The following is a 7,339-nucleotide window of genomic DNA, read 5'->3' as shown; positions in this document are numbered from 1 at the left end:
GCGCATTAAGCTAATCTTGCTACTTAGCTTTTTTTTTGTGTATTATACATTTGTAAGTGTACAAAGCTTATCTTGCTACTTAGCTTTTTGTGTATTAGTCATTTAAAGTGTACATGGCTAATCTTGCTACTTAATTTTTTTGGTGTATTAAATATTTTAAAGAGCACAAAGATAATCTTGCTAATTGAACTTTTTGTATTAGTCATTTTAAAGTGTACATAGCTAATCTTGCTAATTAGTTTTTTGTGTAATTATAATTTTAAAGTGTACATAGGTAATTTCTCTAATTAGATTTTTGTGTATTAGTCATTTTAAAGTGTACATAGCTTATCTTGCTAACTAGTTTTTTGTGTATTAATAATTTTAAAGTGTACATAGGTAATTTCTCTAATTAGATTTTTGTGTATTAGTTATCATAAAGTGTACATGGTTACCTTGAGCATTGTACATTTGCTGAGGTAAAGCTCATTCATCAACAATTATTTGTTAGCACTCCATAAACTTTATTTATCAACAGATTTATATGAACCTTGCTACAAATATTCTACACCACAATAGCTCGAACAAGTTCGTATTACGGAATTTCGTGATTATTTTTGCCAGAGTCATGCCCCCTTTATTGCCAAATATTGGCATTGTGTAGAAAATGCAAGAAATTTTCTATTTCTTATTCAATTCCTCTAAGATTTTGTTCACTGCAACAAGAAGCAATTATGTTCAACATATATAAGGGGTTTTATACGCCCTGAAACGACGCTACAGTTTCCTGTGGTAGCTTTTCTAGTGACGGGCGTATCATGCTCCCGCTTGCGGAGCTCCTCCGTGAATTAGTCATTTTAAAATGTACATAGATAATCTTGCTAGTTAGCTTTTGCGAATTAGTCATATAAAAGTGTACAAAGGTAATTTTGCTATTTTTTTTGTATTAGTCATTTTAAAGTTTACAAAGGTTGTTAGCTCTTGTGTATTACTAAGTCATTTTAAAGTGTACATAGCTAATCTCGCTAGTTAGCTTTTTGTGTATTAGTCATATTTTAGTCTACAAACCCAATCTTGCTAGTTAGCTTTTTGTGTATTAGGCATTTAAGCTGTACTCTACATTTAGAAGTACTGTAATAATAATAATAATAATAATAATAATAATAATAATGGTTTTATTTGCACATTACAGGCCTCCAGCCCACAGTACCATTTCAATATACAATACATTTTTGACATCACATAAAATATATATACAATTGTAATATGATATAATTACATTTTCCAATGCTCAATATTTCATTTCATCTTGGAATTACACTGTACTTCAGTTAATTCATGCTATCTATAGACTATTCTGGTTTCACAAATGGATATTGACTTCTGTCTCTTAAAATGTCATATTAAGTTAAATGTTTGTTGTAATTGATCATGAGTAATTCCAGAATTAGTTATTTTACTGGCATAATGTCTGAGGACTATTATGTCATGGTTAATATTTCATATTTTACATCATTTGCCTTCTTAATAAAGATTGCAACATTTCTCAATATTAAGTTATCATCTGACCCGAGTAATTTCACCAAGTTACCTAGGGAAGGGTTTACATAGCACCAACGGGGAATGAATGCAACTCGTATATCCCTCAGTATTGGGCACTTCAACATAAAATGAAGTTCATCCTCCACCTCCTTAGAATTACAGATTTTGCACAGCCTCTCCTCACGTGGAATGCCTATTTTCCTACCTAGATCAATTTCTAGTCTGTGTGTGGAGCAGCGAAGATTGGCAAGGGCATACCTTAAGGTGAACGACATGTTACTTAAATATTGCTCTGTCATAATATATGGTTTGATTTTGCAGTAAAAATCACACTTTGACGAGTTATGAATGTATTCTGACCATTTTTGTAAATTGATGTCACAGAGTCGACGCCTGAACAACTCCATAAATGTTTTGACATCACCTACATATTGGAATTGCCACACTAATCCAAAACCATTGCTAAAAAGGAGGTGTTTGATTTTGGTGCACCATGTAGTTTTCCCATGTTGATCCAGGTTGTGGAGCATCATATAACATTGTTTAGGGAGACGATTTTGGTCCATTTTGAATAGACGCAATAAGTACTTAATAGGTTTACACATGTACTTCACACACAACTCGTGACGTCCACACTCTCCAATGGCTATATTATTATTGGTGTTGATACCAGTACATAGGATCCATTTACAGAATCTTTGATGGACAGCTTCTATGTCCTTTTGGTATTCAGTTCCCCATATTTCAGCTCCATAGAATAGGATCGGAGAAATCATGGAATCAAATAGTTTGAATGCCACCTTGGGATCTCTTCTACCAAGTTTCACGAGACAACTTTTTACCATATTTAATGCCTTGGACGCTTGTTGGGCAAGCGTTTTACATGCTTTACTCCATTTCAGACGACACGAGAAGAGAAGCCCTAGATATTTATAGTAACTAACATTTGTGATGGTGTTACCATTATAAAACCACTTTTCAGATGCTGAGAGATGTCCACCATTTTTAAACACAATCACATTGGTTTTATCCAAGTTGACCTTCATATTCCACTTCTTGCAGTATTTTGCCAGAATGTCAAGTTTTCTCTGTAGACCAATAACCGTATCACTTATCAGTACTAAGTCATCTGCGAATAGCAGGTGGGTTAAGTTTCGGAACACATCTGATACACAGATCCCTGTACGATACTCAAATTCCTCATTTAGCATGTGTGAAAGTTCGTTAATATAAATGGCAAATAGTAGTGGATTTAAAATACATCCTTGCCTCACTCCAGAACTACAATCAAATGGATGTGATAACGAGCCGTCAGACAGTTTAACTTCAGCCTTAACATTCGAGTACATGTCATGTAGCACAGATAATATCCGTCCATGTAGATTGTTGTGTATCATTGCATAGAATAATTTATTTTGGTCGACACAGTCAAATGCTTTGGCAAAATCTACAAATGCACAATAAAACTTATTTCCTTTTTTAGAAAGGTATTTCTGTACTAAAGATTGTAGATTGAATATTTGGTCCACTGTTGAGTAACCTTTGCGGAAACCGGCCTGCTCTTCCGGTAGAATATTGTTCCTTGCTGTCCAGTTAGTTAGACGTGCACATACAATTTTTGTAAATATTTTACTCATCACTGATAATAATGATATTCCTCTGTAGTTGCCAGTGTTATTGACATCGCCTTTTTTAAATAACGGAATAATGATACCTGTGTACCAAGCTTTTGGGACTTTGCCATTACTAAGGATAAGATTGAAAAGTTTACAAAGTAATTTGCTCATACCTACATGTAGAGTTCTTTTGTAGAATTCTCCAGGAATGGCATCCTCACCGGGTGATTTACTGTTTTTCAGACTTCTGACTGCGGCCGTTACTTCACCATCCGTTATATTGTCATTAAGTGGTGAATTTAAGTTGGAGGCAACACACGTCTCACAGTGTTGATTATGCTCACATAGAAAGTCTGACACACTCGTGGTGAATTCATCTTCAACAGATTGACCTACTGGATTCAGAAGATCTTTAAAATAATTTCTCCAATCACTTGGGTTGATATTGTTAGTGACAAAGTTCCCTCGTTTGAGAATACACTTTATTTTATTCCAGAAAACACAAGAGTTTTTGTTACTTGCAGATGTTATAAGCTCACTTTCAAGTGTTGCATTGTAGTCTTTGCGTTTACTCTGGCACATAGATTGATATGATTTTTTGGCATTGATGTACTTTTCAAGGAATTCCGGACTATTAGTCTTTCGAAAGTCATTTAAAAGTGTACACTTTCTATGTTTTAATTCCTCGCACTCTTTGTCGAACCACAAGGCATTTCGGACAGTAGGCTTAACCTTCGAACATTTCATTTTGGCTTTAGTACCCACATCCCAAAGTAATTCGGTGATTTCACAAGTCAGGGTATCTACATCTGTATCATTGCCTAGCAATACACTGTTAAACCTCTCTTTAAATTCATCGCTATTTACTTCTAATGAGAAGGTAACTGAATTTTCAGGTTTCCACTTAAATTTGTTGTATACAGTACTACCAGTGTCTGTAGATGGGTCATTATCTAGAGGACTGTCTGCAATTTTTATCTCAAAACATACAGGGAAGTGCTTAGAAATGTCACAAGACAATACATCTAATTTTTCAATATGCCTAAACAATGACCCATCCGCAAGCACATAATCTATCTGACTACCACTCGTGCCACTGATATATGTAAGATTTCCTTCGTTGTCAGGAGGGATTCTCCCATTTGCGATCAACATATTATGTACAGCACACATTTCAACTAGTTCATACCCAAAGTTATTTAGATGTGAGTCAGTATTGTTACGGATTGTACGCACATTTTGTGTGTCTGTATATGCATACTCTAGACCAGGAATATAGTCTGTATCATCATCAATAATAAAGTCTCTTAGGGTACCTGATCTGGCATTTAAGTCACCAGCTACTACAACATCATAACCACTAAATTCACTCTTCATATCGTTAATGGCAGTTTCAAGCATTGTTATACCACTATCACTTTGTTTATCATAATAGAACACTGAACCTTCAGGTGGTAAATAAACAAACCCAATAATAATGTTCGAAGTTGCACCAGTTCTGTTTAAGTCGATCTTTAACCATATCATTTCATCATATTTCTCAGGCTTTATTTGCGTCACAAATGGTTCAAGTTCGGATTTGATAAATACAGCCACACCTCCAGATGCTTTATTCAGATTAAGTTTTCTCATATTTTCAAAAGCAATACACCCCTTAAAGGCATTGTTAAGTTCCTTAGGTTTCTTTTGAAATGTTTCAGTGAATGCAAAGATATCTGTATCTTTTACCACTTCATTTAATTCATGAAAATGATGTTTGAGTTTATATAATAAACCTTCAATATTCCACACAATACATTTCAAACAGTTTTTATCCGAGTTAAAAGTAGCTGGTACTGCACTATTTACACACTTTGGACCTTGGCCTCCCCGCTATTTATCCTGCACATTTGACCGTTGTACTGGCACAATGTTGTCCGAATCCCTGCTGTACCTGTATAGTTTCCCATCAATCAATAGCTTGTCATAGCGCATTGCTACTTTAGATCCTTTCTCTCTGGCTTCTGCAAAAAACGGGCTCAACTTCCTCCTCTCCTCCTTTACTTGGAATGGGAAATCTTCATTAATTCTAATCTGAGAAGTACTGTACTCTACATGGCATGGTGTACATCTCTGTTCCAACTACACACTGGTGCACGAGTCATATTTTAGTTACACACTCGAGATTAATGTGAGCAGGCTTTTTTGTAATCACAACCAGAACTGTAATTTTATTCCTTGCGTTATGGTGACTACGCTCTCTTACCTTCATCTGACAAGGAAGCGATGTTCGGGAAATAAGAATTCAGAATCCGTCGAGTAAACGTTTACATTAGAACGGGCGTGTGTGCTATCCCTATAATGAGGTTAATTTGGTGTAGGTTTAGCTGGTGTACAGGTCAGAGTCTGCATTGAATTCCCCTTGGTGACAATGATGTTGATACACGGACACTTTTTATTTTATGTTACGTCCTTTTAACAGCCAGGGTCATTTAATCTTAAGGTAGTGCCAGGTTTTGGAGATGGAGGAAAGCCGGAGTACCCGGAGAAAAAACCACCGACCTACGGACAGTACCAGGCAACTGCCCCACGTGGGTTTCGAACTCGCAACCTAGAGGTGGAGGGCTAGTCATAACATGTCGGGACACCTTAATCACTCGGCCACCGCGGCCTCTAACACAGAAATTTTATTTCGATTTTATTAACATTTCAAATTTTTTATTTGATTTTCATTACATTTTATTGTCTTACAATCTATGAACAAGTTATCTTAATGTGGGAAGAAACCGGAACATTAAAAAAAACAAACCAAAAAACAAACAAACCTCACGTTGTCGGTATATATTTGCTGTATCGATCGATTGATAGCAGCATTGAACTATAAGCATGGCCACCATCATATACATCAGTTTACCTGCTACAAATCTATCTGTATAGACATATCTGGCATTGTATCTAATTTTGATGAGAAGCGAACCAAATAAAGCATATGCTAAGTGCCGTTAGCTTCATATTGAATACACATTACAATAGATGAGATTCAGACGTCTGTGACACTTAATCAGGAATATTCCGTCTATCCTATTTCGATCTGAACACCTAAGTGCACCCAAGAGAAGTTTTACCATAGTTTACCATTACACCTACAACCCTTGGGTGGTCGATACAGTAGTGACAAAATTCCCTTTTAACTTAGCAGTCTGTGTTCAATTCCCTGACCGGAAGTGAAAAGCTACGGGACCACTTGCCTGGCCACGTGGGTTTTCTCCCCAGTACTCCACGGTTTCCACCCACAGTAAAACAGGACGTAATGCTTCCATCCGGGCCAACAAGAGTGATTAATGGAACTTGTTTCGTAATCATTGTAAAATAGATTTACTTATAACCCTCCAACCTTACATACCAAGCAACTCACAGGAGAAATCCCTGATAAGGCATGGCGTAATTTGTGTATGACTCAATGTCACTACGTTCTAGAACAATATGGAAGTGTTATTAATGTCAAGTATGACAAGAAATGAGCCATGGAACCACAGCTACATGTTCTTGTTAGAAATTGTGTAGAATTATAATGGATATCAATAAAAGTCGTTAATGTCATTTACCTTATCGATCAAATTCAGTCTTTAAGGGCAAGACACTTTACCCTAATTGATTTGGTTGGCATGCGACTAGCATGCCGTATACTGTTCAGAGCGGTATTCATCAACTACTACAAGAAGACCCTGTCTCAAAATGACCCTTGCTGTTGACAGGGCGATAAACAAAGTAAACAAAAAAGTTAGCATAGTCTTTAAGATCGGTTATCTAATAATATTTGATAGATATATTCAAAAATGATCACACTGGAAAATTTTACTTACGTAGGTTACATGACCGTGCATATTCCTTTGTGCCTATGAGGTTTGGACATTGAGAACAGAACCACAGAAAGAAAATTACATGTTTTGGAGAATGACGATGACAGCTCCTTAGTATCATCCAAAGTAACGCTTATCCAAAGAGGGGACGTGAAACGGAATTTGACAAACCATCAGGACACACGAAGACCAATCGACACAATTTCGGATAGTACGGTCACGTGACGAGATGTGAAAGGCTTGTTAAGACCGTCTTATTGCACGGAACCAAAAAGGAAAAGAAGTGGATAGAAAAGGGGAAGGAAAGACAAGGAATTTACAGACATGAAGTTTTGCCCAACCATAAAGAAGAAGGCAGAAAGG

This window comes from Pecten maximus, chromosome 9, assembly GCF_902652985.1.
Source record: "Pecten maximus chromosome 9, xPecMax1.1, whole genome shotgun sequence".
Classification (NCBI taxonomy): domain Eukaryota; kingdom Metazoa; phylum Mollusca; class Bivalvia; order Pectinida; family Pectinidae; genus Pecten; species Pecten maximus.
This window is presented reverse-complemented; position numbering follows the sequence as displayed.